Source organism: Aptenodytes forsteri, unplaced genomic scaffold (assembly GCF_000699145.1).
Source record: "Aptenodytes forsteri isolate BGI_AS27 unplaced genomic scaffold, ASM69914v1 Scaffold143, whole genome shotgun sequence".
Lineage (NCBI taxonomy): Eukaryota > Metazoa > Chordata > Aves > Sphenisciformes > Spheniscidae > Aptenodytes > Aptenodytes forsteri.
Window position 1 is genome coordinate 72,590 of NW_008794951.1, and position 16,121 is coordinate 88,710.

The following is a 16,121-nucleotide window of genomic DNA, read 5'->3' on the forward strand; positions in this document are numbered from 1 at the left end:
TTGGGATTTGTCATATCAGACTAACTGCAATGATTAAAGACACGGATTTTTTTTTTTTTTCCTAAGATGTGAAAATCTTACATTTTAAACAAATAAATCCCCAAACCAATCTTTTCTCCAAAACAAGAGACAGAATTAGCGGTGTTCCACAGTTTCAGAAGGGTTGTTTGGTTTCATTTTTTTTTCTTCTGCTCTTCATGCATGGATACAAAGTTTGTGTTTTAATACAGTTCTACAGAAACTTTAAATATTTCCACATAAAAGTTATGTTAGAAAATATTTAATGTATTTATAACTTACCTCTCATTTCTTTGTATTTGCCAGTTCCCCTTCATTGTTGTCTTAAACTACAGAGCTGTATACACTTGAAACAGGCAAGACAACTTCATCCCCCAAGAACCCCGCTGTGGTAAGGTTTTCATGATGTGTTAATTATTTGGGTATTTGCACCTCATGCAGACTTTACTTACGTCCTTTAACACTTTCTGTAACAGATACTGTGCAAGCCTGTGCCCGTTGTCTGCTGATCGAATAATCTAACATTTATCAGCAGCTATAAATTCTCAGCATAATAAATTACCAGTGTTCGGTGGATGACACCTCCTTCTAACACGAGGATGATGCTTCAGCCCTTTTATGAAACTAGAGAAACCACTCTTGAACAAATCACTAAAGCAAGGCGTTAGATACAAATATATTCCAAGTGACGTTGATATGTATCTAGTAAAATAGATGCACCCTGTTACAGTGTTTTAAATGAAGTTAATAGCCACATGAAATATTAAACAGTAGCCTGAGCCAAGTAAACATGCAAAAACTATTGAAGTTAATGATTAATAAATAGCTAGGTAATTAACTTGACAAATGAACGAGTGCTTGTTTATAAGAAAACTGTTCTTAATAAAGAATTACTTAAGCTAAAAAAGAGTTGGAGTTAATTATTAAGGGAAGTCTTCACTGTATACGCAACTAAGCATGTGGTTGGTCACTGTGCTTCAGGACATTTATTTTCTCAGGAGAGAAGGAAGTTTCATGGAAAGAGGGAAGCAATTTCCCAAGAAACAAAATTTACGGTTTTGTTCCATTTGTTCATATATTGGATCGTTGTTTAGACGGTGCGATGTCTTCCACCCTTTTTGCGGAAGGCACATCTCAAAAGTTGGCCACGCTGTTTCCTTTTCCTGCATTCTACAGCAGCTAGACAGCGACTGCTTTGGTGTCCCTCTTCGTTTCAAAGCTATCTCCTCTTCTCCCTGTAACTGGGATCGCTCTCCGTCACACTTCCATTTGGAAAGTGCTTAGTGGAATAGGCTAGCTGTACGGAAGGGCCCAAGGGAAAACTTGAGAGTGTTTCACCTGTGCTAGTAGAGCTATGCTTTACAGTGGATAGGAATTATTAATACTTTGCTATTGCTTTTCTTTTTGTTTCCTTGGTTTTTTGGTTGGAGGTGGGGGAGGGGAATTAGGATTGTCCATAATCCGCTCTTAGTAACTGCATGTTTCCTCAAAATCTTGAACTCGGTAGATAGGCGCATAAAAATGAAAGCTGAATGCAGCACTAGTTATTTCTTCTGTGGCCACTCGCTCTCAGAGTAACTTGTATCGTGCTGAAAGTAAAACACACGCTGGAAGTGGTGTGACGGGTTTCTGCAATGACCTGTGGTGGACATGAAGCCTGCCAGCGCCAAGGCCCTTTCTCACAGATTGCTGTCTGTGGTCCGAGTGGTGGACGGGGAGAACCTTGCCTTAATCCCGGATATGCTGGAACTGCGAGAAGTCTTCGCTTGTTTTATACGAATGTGAACTGAAAGATGCTGTATGGAATAAGACTTGTGCTTGCAAAGAGGAAGACTTCTGGCCCGTTGCCAGAATTGCTTGGGAGATGTGGTTTCAGTTTTCTTTTCTGCAGTAGGTACGTAGCGTGATCCACGTTGAGCCACTTGGCCGAGATCAACAAAAATAATTGGACAGAACTTAAATAAACTACAGTAGATCTGCTTTCCCTGCCCCACTTCTTCTCAGGGCTATCAGTTCCTGCCTAATACTTCACATAAAGTGTACTTGTAATCAAGGTATGGCTTTAATCATGTGCCAGATGTGCATAACATTATTTACCTGACCAGGTGCATGATACAGAGATTAGGAATGGGCGGTGGGGGTGGAAATTCCTTATGCCGTTGTTGTTGGCCTAGATAGGAAGCCTTTCTACTATTCAGGCTACTGTGCTACTTTTGACCTGTGCTGCCATAGCTCACGGTAGCTTTTGAGTCAGGACTAAACTTGGCACTGGCTTGAACTTGATCATCTGCAGAGGTTAGATACGAGGAGTCTGTGTGAGCAAGGCGTGGTGGTGCAATTGGCTGGAGAGTTATTTTACATTTTAAGACGATCCAAATATAGTAGAAAACTCAGAAGGCACATTGAACCATTTTTCAGTAAGGAAATAAATAGCGCAGGCAGTCTTGGGAAATGGAGGAGCAGAACAAGTAAGGAAAGGTGACTGTGGGCATGGGCTGGGAGGGGTGGGAAATGTTTTCCTTTAGCCAACGTGTTGCCAGAATGTCAATTTGTATAATGGATGATTTTTAAAGTTTGTGTATGTGAATCGCTTATGGTGGAGGTGAGGTTGGAGCTAATGCTACTGCATCAAAAAGTCAGCATGCATTTTACTTGCTTTGCTTTTGGATTAATAGCTGCGTAACGTGAAGGACACGAGGAATTGTTTCCCTCCTTCTTTGCTTCAGATAGAGCTAAGCTCTTGGACTTTCCATTGAAATCAGAGTACTTTTCACCTCAGTAAAGTGTTTTGTAAGGAATCCTAGATATTGAGAAAATATCTTTTTTTTTTTTCCTGTATTTAAATTTTGCATGTTTTTTGTAGTACAGTTAATGCCCAATTGATGGATATTGTGCAGCTGGGAGTTCACTGGGCTTCAAGGTGAGGTATCTTTATCTCCAAGGTAGAGATAAAGTGATCCACCAGTTATCACAGATTTAAGAGTCTCCGATTTAAAGTGATCCAAGGTGGATCCTTGGTTATCACTTTAAATCCGAGACTCGTAAATCTGTTATACTTGAATACCACTGTTGTTCAGTGAGGACAAAACTAATGAACTAGGATTTCTTTCAACGTGTATTGATGTGACTGTTGATTCCCTAGAGTATGTTACTATTAGGCAATAGATTTATATTTTTTTTAATTGTTATTATAAAATAATTGGTCTGTCAATAGCAGCTGTTAAGTGTCAAACCAGAGCAGAATACCTGCATGCACATCTGTTTTACTTTAAACTGTGTGATGACGCTGCAGCTCATCTTATGATTTTTGCTCATCACTCCTGTTAGTGTGCAGGGAAAATGCCCATATTTCCATACATGGATAACTGGGAATGTTTTATAGCATAGGTGTATAATGGCAGTTAGAATATTAATGTACCTATCAATTAAAAAATATCTAGGTATGCTTGAAAGCCTGTGAAATTAGAAACAAGTTGACATGACAAGGACAGACTTAAAATAGTACATTACATTCCAGTACTTGTGCTCTTAAAAATCTGTTTAATTAGTACAAATTTTAAATTATTACTTTAATAACTCTGAAGTGGTATTCCGTTTTAGCTCTCCTTACTATAGAAAACAACATTGTTAAGTGGGTAATACCAAGACAGTTACAGTAATGCTTGTGTTCAGAGGATTTCTTTAAAAAAAAGTTTAAATTTCTAATAAATGTATGATTTATTTTTAAAAGATCTGTTAATGACATGTTTAGCCTACCTTACTTTGCTTTTGTTCTAGTCAAGTATGGCCAACATGTAAAAAATTTTTCTTAACATCTAGCTAATGGTTATGTTTTGCGAAATTACTTGTTAGATCTGTACAGCAGACCTGGGTGGGTTTTTTAGCTATTTTATGATATCATGCAACCCATTTAAAGTGAAAACAGTATTAGTACAGTGTACTCTGATCCTTGTTCTACTTAGCTAGGTACTTTACCGAACTGGGTAGCATTTTAAATTTAAGTAATGCATAATAAATGTGACTTACATTCTAGGAGGCACAGCGGTACATTCAAGTAGCGTGAAAGGATGGTTGTTTTTTTCCTAAACCACTGTTCTACACGTTATAAGATACAAGATATGCGTTCTGAACCGCATCTCAACTGAGGTTTTCCTCTGCATGTACAGTTACTCAGTTTCAACTATAGTTACTGCAGTTAGCTGTCGAGTTTATAAAACTGCTTGTCTGTGTGTTTGCTGTGTAACTTTACGAAAGTAACTTGAGTAGTAATAGTCCCTTGAGCTAAGATTCTTACTGAATATTGTTCTTCCGTGGCAGTCCACAAGCGTACCCTGTGTGGAAGGCTGGACTCCTTGTGAGCAGTAATGCCCGCGTGCGCACCAGCGTGCGGCTTTACATCCCTGGGCTACTGCAGTTGGGGCTATCGGGGACTGAGCACTCCAAAACACCTTCATTTCCATGCTGAAATTTTTGACCCTGAAACAACGCAACTCAAAACAGATGTCAAGCATGCAAGAGCTGCTGCTTATTTCTTAACATATTTCCTCCCGTTCCCAAATAGTTGTATTTTTAGCCATGCCACTGCCCACCGGACCCTTTGCACTTCTGTAACTGTTACATCCCTTATACACCTTCTACTCGGCTCCATTGTCGGAAAAGGAGAGTAACCGATAAAATAATTGAATAACTGTCCTCCTTGGTAAGTGACCCTTAAGCCTTTTTAAGGGCCTTGTTTGCACAAATCCTGCTCATAGGAGTAGAAAAACATTGGCATAGAGAGGAACTGAATAAATTATAATATTAAGTATGTGATACCACAAAGAGAAATTCTGTTCGCTGTCGGTAGTTGTTATAAGCGTGTTTGGTTTGTATTTCCCAATTCAGTTTCTTGGAAAAGAAATCTAAAACAAATAAATGGTTTCTGCAGAGCACACGTGTGCCCTAAGGCACTTCTTTCGTGGCTGCCAGAAAATCTTTGGTACGTATCACAGTAAGAACAGACTTAACACTTGTGTTTGGTTTTCTTTAACAGTCTGCTAGTGCAAGCAAATTTTTCTTATTGTCCCTCAGTTGCACAAATGCTTTTACAGACAGAAATACTGCCATGCTGATATATCTGATAGCTTTTTCTGTGGTTATTTTCCAACACGCCCATTTCTTGCTGTGGAACCCAAAGGCCCCCAGCTGTAGACAGCCGTATGGCCGGGGCGGCTGACTCTATGCCTAGTGCAGACAGCTCCTAACAAGAGCCTGCCATAGGCACTGGAGAGAACCCACTGTTCCTCGTTCGCTCCCGTCTCTACCCTCCGCAGCATCAGGTGGGCACACCTGTTGATTCCTGTCCTCGAATTTTTTATATTAGCCGATCTGCTATAACAGATGAACTACGCTCCTTGGTTCAGGGTAACATGTACTGATGAGCCTGAAACTAAAGGAGCCTGAACCTAAAGTCAACCTCTTGCTGGCCTTTTAAAGAGAAAGCTAAAGGTGTGCTGTGCTGCTGGAAACCGAGCAGCTGAGTTGCTCATTCTACATCCAGCTTACTTGGCTCAACAGCAAGCTTCACATGCAATGGTATGTGCTAAAATAAGAACTTTCTCAAAGTAAAAGATCATTCATTTTTGTGTTCATGTAATGATTGCTCATCTGGCTACAAGTCTGATTTGATATTTTAAATAAGTTACTATTTGGTAAATTTTATTATGTGCGTTTCTGTACACTAGGAGCCACCCATACAACTTGAACCAAAAAGTCTACTAAGAAAATTGTGTTTAGAGAAACATTACACTGCAAATAATGAGCATTTGTCTAGTGCCCTGCACTGTTGGTTTCTCACGCTCAGTGAAATATGAAGAGCACTCACTGTCTGACAAGTTAGGCTACAGATGAGCCGGTACTACAAAACGTTTGATCTAAATTCACACAATGCTGCGGTTCACAATTCTGCATATATTTATGGCAGGTGGCACATACAGCTGAATGACTCTTTCCACATTTAGATGAGTGCTGCCATCAGTGTCCTGTTGAGTTTGTAGGGCTGAGTGAAGCTAGTGGTAAGATTACGAGGAGCTTGTATTGTGATACTTGCATCCCCTTATCAGCAAGTATCTTGCTGAAAAAAAAAATAGCAAATTGATGTAACTGGTCAGATTTACTGAAACACTTAACGTTGCCTAAGCAATCTGCCAGGTACTTTGTTGTTTCCTCTCTAGTAGTTATACATGCAATAATTTTTGAAAAGATCTTATTACATTCAGTTTACCTAAAGTACATGATAAGTAGAATACACAGTGAGTCATTCCCAACGAATGTGTTGTCTTGGAAGCTAGAGGAGTTGAGCAGCCTATGACATGTCACTACTTCAAATATGCTAGTTAAGTTTGAGGAGCTGGAAACTGCGTATCACTGCATGCTGAGTGTTGGCTCATAGCAAAATCCCCAAAATTTATGAATGAGGGCATTTGTTTCGTAGCTGAAACTTAACTCAGCAGTCAGCTGCTGTTTCCTGTACCATACAGCCACTTTGGATTAGGAAGGTTACTAACTCCTTCAATAAATAACAATATTTATATACATAATAATATACAATTATATACAATTAATCTGTAACAAAATTTTTAGAAGACATTTCAGTGCTTGGGAATGGGGTTTGGGGTTTTTCTTTGGCTTTCAATAAAGATAAAAGTAGGTTAGTTATCACGCTACAGCTTCTGGTTGCTTTTTTTTCTAATACTCCACTTCCATGAACACACTAAGCTTGCAAAAGCTGCAGCCTGCACTCACTGACTCTGGCTCCTGGCAAAAGGGAAGGGACAGGCTGGACAGCAAAAAATGGGTGGAGGCTACTTCTTTCCGCAGTAGCTCTGTTTTATGCGTGTAGCTCTGCTTTATGCTTGTAGCTGGTGCTTACAAAGCTATGTTGTAAAGGTGCAAGTAATTCCGTGGCAGCTAGACTAAACCGAGGTTACCGCTTCCTCCCTTGCACGGGCACTTGCGTGACTGAACGGGGAGCTACGTCAGACAACTGGCTCGACTTAGAAGTTACGTATAATTGGCTGCCTGCAAAATTTGCAGCCCAAGGGAACAGTCAAAGTGGGATCGCCGCAGTCTAGATCTGGATTGAGTTGGCTGCCATGAACCTAAACTTGAAGACTCTGATAGTGCAACAAGCCTGCTGGTTCTCTGTTTTCACTTCTCTGTTGGAGTCTCCATTACATTGAGGTCAAGTTTATGTCAATTCAGTAGAACAATTTGCTCAAGCTGTGTTATATCTTAAAATTTGCTTTAAGTACTAGCCTCTCTAACCTCTCTTCTGTTCTTAGTATGACACCTTTTGTTTTGGTTTTTTTGCACAGTGAAAACATACATACTAAAAGAATCACAATGTTATATAGGTACGGTGTAGTTTTACAACAATATTTCCCATAGCTTTGAATGCTACATAGAAGAGTTGAGACAGTAAATCTGCAGCTAGTGGTAATGTCAAATAACAGCAAAGTGATACAGCAATAGAAAGGAAAAACGAAAAGGAAGCAAGAGATCCTGGGTTTTGGTGCCTGTGGTCTTTTTGCACCAGACGCAGAAGTAGGAAGTGAGGATGGAGTAGTTTCTGTCCATAGTAGCCCATTAGTTTGTCATTTTGCACGTTACTTTCTGTGAGGACAGCTGTATGTGCAGCTGATTCATACTGTGTATTTACACAGTATAATTTAATACTGAATTTAAGATAGCCTTGGTTTTGTGCCTTTGTTAGACAGATGTGTTTAATTTTCATCATGAAAATGGATTCTCTGTTTATTTCATAAGCATGCAAATAGTTTTGCATTTTTCTGAGCTCCTCTGTTCGAACAACTTGGTCAAAAGTGCTTTCATTATGAAATGTATCACCACAGGGAATAGGAACAACTGGAAGGTGAAAACTAAGCTTGCTGTTCTTCAATAAAAAGCAGGGTGAGAAAGCGGGAGTTGGAACAGGGATCGGAGCGAGATTATGACTTAGAAAACCGTGGAGAGCATCCCGCTTGTATGAGTATGCTACTTTTTGCCATTCTGGGATTGTCAGTACTCAGTCTGGCTTGTTCATGGATTGATTATACGTTATCCTTGCTGTTCAAGTTCATAGGAGAGAAGCTGTATAGGTACTTCAGTATTTCACTGAAGCTTGGTCTTTCAGGCATATTTTTCTTGCATGCCTTTAAATAGCAGTACCTATGCAGTGTACGTGACAGTTCCATAAAACTCGACTGAAAAAGACAGCATGCTAAACGGTCTGGCAATTTTAGTCTAACATAACTGAAGATAAAAACTTGATCTAGCCCTGAGCTGAGTTCAGGTTATTTGAATGCTCAAAGATGGTTTGAATGATAATCGCATGCACAGAAATAAGTGGAGACTCTTTCCAGATCACATTACCTAATGAAAAAGATCAGATGGTGACCAGCCTTGTAGTCTTTCTCCCCCCATTCCCCAGCGTCAAAATACTGCAGTTATTCAGGTATAACCTACACCCACTTAAAAAGTTCCTGTTGTTTGGAAAATAATCCTCGTTTAACCTGGACCAAACCAGTCTGAACTGCAGTGTGGAGAAAGAGGTGAGGAAGCGGCGGCCGTCAGCAGAGGCAGAAGGGTTAATGGAAGGAGGAGCAGGGCTTTCGGGAAACCTTCTCTGTGTGACCTGAATATGCAGGTCGCTTTCCCTGCGGTTGGATCGTAATTTCTGGAATATATGCATGAAAATAAGATACAAGCATAGCTTGTGTGTATGCTAATACTATTTTATACCTAAAGTATGAGGTTTTAGGACCACACCAACTGTCTTAACACCTGTTTTCCTACCTTTCTGAGCTGTGGTCTGTGCCCGGACATTGGATGCAAATGTAAAGGGGGGCTGTTCGACCTTATTCTCTGAAAGGCCGTAGTGTATAAGGTTTCTTTTGGCTGTTTCTCTAACGTAATTCATCGGTGTTCCTCAGACAGATGGAACAGTTTAATAAATTTGTTACATATTACCTCTTAGTTTATAAGTTTACCTTTCCTTAAAAAGCTGAAAATGAAAAATATTTCCGTAACTTGGATAGCATTAAGTAGATTTATCTTTAAGAAAGGTAAGCTTTGAATACTGGGTTGCTGAAGCTTTAAAGTTGAGGCTATTAAAAGCAGTTTAATGTCATAACGCTGGTTTTAACCAAGAGTAAATTTTAAAACTTTTTGTCAGGCACAGTGTTTGGCAGCATGTTACATCGTTCAAACATCTGAAGGCATTCGGAACATAGAATTTAGGTAAAAATACAGCACTTGGGAATGATAATGTAATGTAGTGGTATCCCCTGACCTAAAGTAAAGGACATGATCAGCCTGTTCCATGTTTTCAAGTAGCAGGTAGTATTTTGCAATTGTATGAATGGTATTGACAACAAACAGCTGACAAAGCTCACATTACCAATCCAGGAAAGTGTTGGATTGAATGGTCTGTTCAGATATGTTTATAACCTAACAGATGCCTAGAACTTTCACTATTTAATTTTTTTCTTTTTTAGATTTTTTGTGAATTTATCGACCAACTTACCTTGAAACATTTGAATTGCAGTTGCATTAAAGGTAAAGAGTGACTTGGTTTTGTGTGCTAGTAAGCAATGAGATTGACAGTAACTGTGGACTGGGCACTTAAATAACCCTTACTAAAACCTTCCAACAGGGAACTTCGTCCTACCATCACTATAATGATCAGTCCAAATACTGATAGACTTGGAGTGGGGACTGTGTATTTTTAAGTTGAAAATGGAAACATTTTCTAACAATGCTTCCTTTTTGAGTATGCTAACAATGCTATCTTTTTGAGTATGACTGCATTTGTTAACAAATTAAATTATATCTTTTTTATTACTAACCATAAATAGCTGTTGTGATACACAGTGCCATACTAAGGATTTTTCTGTCCCTTTTTTTGAGCAAAAAAGTTCCTAAAAATAAGTTGAAAGAATGGTCAACAGCATCAGTTTCCTCTTCATGCTTCCTTCAAAATCTGTCAAATCTAAGACCACTGTACTATCTGTTTAGTCTAGTGCTGTACAAACAGTTTCTTACTTCTGCAGTTCTGCTGTGGGTAGTGCTGTACAGTTTCTTACTTCTGCAGTTCTGCTGTGACTCCTGCTTTATTCATATTAAAGGTGATCTAGTTACCTAAATATCAAGTCATGCTATCACGCCACTTGAGTTTTAGCTGTGAGGTTTGCTGCGAATAGTCACGCAGGCTTTTTTTGTGTCTTCTGAGCCGGCAGGGCTTGAACAAATTCCTTTCAGGAAGCCCTGCGGCTGTGCGAGTGCACAGCTATCCTGTGCTAACACCTTTTGCTGAGGGGTAGGACACACCAGCCCAGGCACAATCACCTGATAATATGGTTACGCACCTCCTTGGCCAGAGCCGGCTTGCTCTGTGCCGTCTCTGCTTCCAGCTCAGGCTTTGAGCACGTGATACTGTGACCCAATCCTGTAAGTATGTCCTCTGCTGTTTTGCAAAAGCTACTGGAATATTTTGGAGTAAGAACATCAAAAGCTGCCTGCTTCTGAAACTGTACACCTTAAACAAGCATGTTGGTGTCTGTAAAGAAGCGGTGTGATAGATGTGCGTGCACGTGTATTAGGGGGTGGTAAAGTTCAAAACCTCGCTGTTTAAAACTGTCTCAGAGGTCTTTTGTTTCTCCTTTTTTTTTCTAACTTCTTTTCTCTAAGGATTGTGCTAGTTTCTACCTTGTTCTCCTGTCTTAGTATGAATATTTAAGTTTGGACTACTTTTGCATTGTTTTCCTGTTTTGGTGGTGTTACACTGCTAGAAGATTGAACAAAATAGTGTTTAGAGCTGTTAAATCTAAAAACTTGAATGTGCACTTTGCCTTGTAGGAGAAAATGTACTGAAGTTTGCTTGGTCATCTCTTGCACTTCCTCTTTGAAGTGCAGATAAAAATCAAAGAGATGTTACGATATAGTAAGTCAGTAAGATTGCCTTCCCTGGTAGAAAATGCCATCAGCAGTATTATCTCCCCTGCTGATGGGTAAAATCCCCAACTTCTCTGACTAAATTGGTATACGCTGCATTGTTTTATTATCCATGTACAACTCATCCCCAGTCTATACCTCCAGAACTTCCTTATAAAAATTAATACTTGAGTTGCCAAATAATGTTATTAAAAGGAATGTATCCTAAAGATATCTCAGTCTATTGTAGAGCACATGAAAGTAGCAGAAAGCAAGTTCACTCACGAAAAGTTTAAAGTGAGCAAAAAGTTGCAGTATGAAGTCCTGTCTTAGGTAAATCTTTATCTGGGAATTCCAGGTGGGGATCTAGAGACGATGGATATCTAGAGACGATGGATATCTAGAGATGAATCTAGGTATGTTTGGCTAGAAAGTGGTAGGGTAGGTTCACCATGAACCAAGCAATAGACTGTGCTAAGATTTTGCATTAAGACCACAATAAAAAAACCTCAGTTCCTTAAACATACAGACATCATCACTTTTTCACTGGAAAACACGGTGATTGTGCAAAAGATTAAAATATGCTTGCTCCTAATTTTTATTGACTCTCAAACCATTTTCCTCTGCAGCCTAACTAGTTACACAAGGAAAATGAAAAATAGAGATGATTCATGCTTGAAATCTCAGGGGCTACCATCTCAAATGACCACGGGTGGGAACAGTTTTCTTAAACTTGTATTTTTTAAGTGCACACCCAGTCATCTGTATATCAGAACATCTGCAAGGAGAGAATGTCTTCAAATTGCAAATAAGAAAGCCTAATTCTTTTTGCTTAGTCACAAAAAAGGGAGGAATTTGCATTTGGATGTGAGCTCCTAAGAGAAAAGGGAAAGTGTATTTCCCAACTCTGGTGTTCCTCTTGTTGACTGTCCCCACAACATTTTGAAATCCTGTAAGAACTTTAGAAAAATCCCTCCTCAGCCCCCAGTACACTTTTTGGTAGGCAAAAGACTGCTAATGCAGTACATGAGGAGGAACATTTACTTCTCTACACCCCCTCTTTTTTTTTTTGAGAATGTAATTAAGTTCACTACCCAAATTATGACCAGTGTCTGAGAAGAAAGCTCCTAATGCCACTGATGAGAGACGATGGAGTTTTTGAAAAGCAATAAAGGTAAATATAAAATTGGTGGCAGAATTCCTTATCAAAATGAAAGCTGAAGAGACAGTCAGGTTTTCTGAAGTGATACAGAATTATATTTAGAACTTTAGTCTGTTAAATTACGCAACAGTCGCTGCTGGCAAGACATTTAAAAAGAAGTATATAATCTGTCAGGGTAACTACAGTAAAAGGGAGAAGCTGTTGTAGTCCATTATTGTGTCTGGATTTCAATCAAACGCAGGAGGTTAATATTACTGGACTTTCTCAATAGAGCATTAAGAGGGATTATGGTGATCTCTGTCATTGCATTGCATGTTTGCCTGCCAGACTCGACTTGTGTTCATGCACTCTAACATTTTACTGCTTGAGTTGCTCCTTTCACAAAAAGGTTATTGCAGAGCAATGCTGCTAAATTTCAGGGAATTTATAAATAAAGGAAGTACCTTTAATGACTGGCTCTGCTGTGTTCATGTTACTAAGCTTTGGTCAGACGAATCTATCAGCTGTATCCTATTTAAAAAAGAATCATTTGGTGTTTACTTTCTCCTAACTTTTGTTTTTATGTAGTAATAGATTCATGTTACTATTTTATATTGGGAAATGCCACTTTTAAGCATTTCTAACGCGTCATCACAAGAGTACATACAATTCCTCCTAGGTCATGCTGTACAGATGCTTGGTGACATTCCAGATTTGAGGCCAGGAAATAAGTGTTAATATTTAATCTATGCAGCTAGGGTAGTGTCATTAATGAATTTTTTGCCTTGTTGAGTAAAACATCATTAACATTTGTCCAGCCCTAATACCATGACTTCATCAGAGTCTGAACGGGAATGCATGTACTCCTGGAATTGGTGAAGCAGCTGTATCCAACAGGCATAAGCATAAGTACATTGTCGCTGGGTAAATTTTAAGAAACTAGCCAGGGAGATTATTTCCTGTACTCCTTCATCTTTACTTGCAAAATAAAAAGCACCTGATGTCCTAATTTCCCTACATTGTGAAAGGATGTTGTTGAAATGATTATCACAAGCATAGGATGATAACATAAGAGGGGAGATGAGCACCCTAATTCTTAAACAACCTGTTGTCCATGCATAGGTTCCTAATACTGACAATAAGTTGAAAACAGGTAAAAATGAATGCTCAATAGACCCAGGGAAGCACCTAGCGATTAGAAGCGAAATACTAGTTACACAAGTTGCATTCGTACTTTCTATCTGCAGTACCCCCATCACACATTCATTAATACTACAGAAACAGGAATATTACATCTGACTTTGAAGACTGTAAAACACTGATACCTCAGTCATTTACTTCTATTGTGCCCCGAAAATGCGGGGAAAACTGAGATCTTAACCTTTCTGTTAAGAAAACAGCTTCTGTTAAGAAACTCAGCTTCGACTAAATTCCTGCTTTATGTCAGGCGTGTTCCAGTTCGGAGACAGAAGCAAAATCTAGACTATCCATTCATTGCTGAGTGAGATGAAATGGTGACAGCTGAAGAAGGTACCTGAAAGAAGTAACTTGTGTGAGTGTTACTAGTCCCTTTCAATGCAAAGTAAAACTGCTCGACTTAAAACACCACAGAACGTTATGCCAGTTTTCAGATGCCTGTATTCCACACAGAAAAAATGGAGGGAATGTCTTCAAGTTCAGTGTGAAGTCTCGCTTGTGCTTTTGCATTGTTTGACTTCTTCCTTTTCTAGCTGAACTCTTTTTTTGGCCTGTAATCAGTATCTTCAATCACATTTTCAAGTTAGAATCACTCTTAAAAATGAAAATTTTAAACATAATCTGGTTATAAAAATTAGGTTTAAATGCTTCTTTGTAGTTACGTATTATGCTAGAGACTGCACAAACAGTCCATGATGCAGACCTATACAGAATGGTCTGGATGTTCAGTAATCTTTTTTAATTTATTTTTTTTTATTTAACCTGCTTCATTTGTAATGCTTAAAAATAAAACAAAGATAAAGAGGGGAACTGATCTCCAGTCTGTAGTTTCAAACTGACACAGTATAGGTAAATGCAAAGATCTTCTGTCGGAATATGCTCCAAAACAATAGGTGCAGTAACAGGCTTTGGAATTTATCTGAAGTTGCCTAAAATAAGAGAATGTTTTCAAAAAGCTTGAACTTATCAAGTCTGCACTCAAAGAAGGCATGATTTTCATGTGGGGAAGCAAGCAACAAACCTTGTTTTTTGTAAGGTATGAAACTGGTTTTAGTATAAGTTGTATGTATTAAGGGATTATTTGACTCTGGGTATCAAATTTCTCAAGGACAGTGTTTGCGGGCAAGAAAAACGTTACGGAAGATGTGGCAAATAGGGCTTTATATTTGTAGGTCTTAAGCTGATTCGATCTTCTAGACTGTATAATTCAACAGTCTTAGGAGAGGCCACTACTTTTGTATTTTGCAAAGCAGTTTACTACTGAGAAAGAAGCAGAAAATTAAAAGATGATGATAACTTAAATCTCCCTAGTTGGATCATCAGAGCCAGGTAAGTCACAACCTTTCCACTGCAAAATTATTGTGTAGCTAACCACAGAACTAGTCTGTCTATCCATTTTGTATTACGTAAGGGAAGAAGGAGATGATCAATTCCTATTTGACTGCTTTTGCTCGAGAACTTCCACAGCCACATATCCTCTAAAATTTGTCCTTGATCATGCTGCTTGCCTTTTCATGTGCTTGTTTTAAAACAAGTTGGGTGGAAACAGTACGATCGCATCTCTGCTGTTGAACCATTGGAGTAACGTTTGCCATAATGCCTGATGAGATTGGGGTGTATGTTGAGGGGATCAGGCTGAAATACTTCTTTATTAGTACAGGATGTGCATTTTCCTTTTTAATTTTGTGCCCTTTAGCCCAGGTGTATTTTGTAGATGTTGGAGGACTTCTGAGGTAATATCAGTATTTTTCAGTTGCAGAATTTCTCCTTTTCCATCCTCTTCTGAAATACTGTCTGCCCAAGCCACCAGTCCTTACCACGTTCATTAACTAAAATGCCAACGAAACCAAAGGGTGCCTCTCACTTCCTTCCTTCACCGCAAAAAAGTGTTGGAACAGCTGAGTTTGCTATTATAGTGACTGCTAGCATTCACAATACTGTAGCATAAATTGGATTGACTTGAAACCCTGCGTGCCCTAGGCTTTTGATTAGATCACAGCATAACCAGTACAGATTGAGCACGGGCTTGTGAGAGAGGAAGCGGTGGAGTCAGTGAGCCTCAGGTATTTACGGTGCAGATTCTGGATAGAATTTAATGAGGGAAAAGTAACAGAGGTGGGTCTAGAGGAAATACTTTCCCAGTTCAGTGTATTCTCAATCGACAGTTTTCAGTTGTGGAATCTTGCCTTGGCCTTTTATGTTTTCTGCCTTTGGGGCACACAAACAGCTCTTAACCGTTTCACCAAATATTTGCTTGCCCTCCTGTTACAAGATTAGGAGAGAGAGTTTCACACCAGTCTGTTAGATAATTGAGAAATACTGGGTAAGCGTGGCTGGTCTGGTTTCCATTACAATAGTTATTGCAGCAATACATGTATGACAATTTGACACTTACAAATTGATTTTTTTTTTTCCTGATTGGCATTAAGTGTATATATGTTCTGAGGTAGTAAAACAGAAGTAGTGAATATAAAGGGCAACAATAATATTTTTCTTGAAACCAAAAATAAATCTAATCTTTGTTTAGTAGCTAAGTAAAACATTGTATTAACTACTTTATAAGCAGCAGTAAGAGAAACAAGATTTCCTAATACAGCTTGCGTTTTTGCTATTTCACATAAAATATATATATTTAAACAGGGACCCTCGACTTATCAGGATCCACTGTATCCGACTTTCCCTCTCCCTGTTTGTTGGGACATAGGTACTAGTATTTACACTGCACAGACATAGTAAGAGCTCTTGAAAGTTCTCAGGCTTTGAGCTACTATGGCATTGATAGAGCACAGAAGGA

At 38.9% G+C, this 16,121-nt stretch overlaps 1 protein-coding gene across 2 annotated transcripts in view; it reads left to right on the top strand.

Moving 5' to 3' along the window:
• The first annotated feature begins 325 nt into the window (after window positions 1-325).
• The window catches only part of ACSL4 (acyl-CoA synthetase long-chain family member 4), a 39,347-nt gene continuing 23,551 nt past the window's right edge, over window positions 326-16,121 (top strand). Inside the window, exons 1-2 of one of the 2 annotated variants that reach the window (XM_009275277.2) lie at window positions 326-409; window positions 9,555-9,615. The gene's annotated coding sequence lies outside the window, so the exon portion shown is untranslated. The remainder of the gene's footprint in view (window positions 410-9,554; window positions 9,616-16,121) is intronic. The other variant, XM_009275278.2, reaches the window with a different exon arrangement.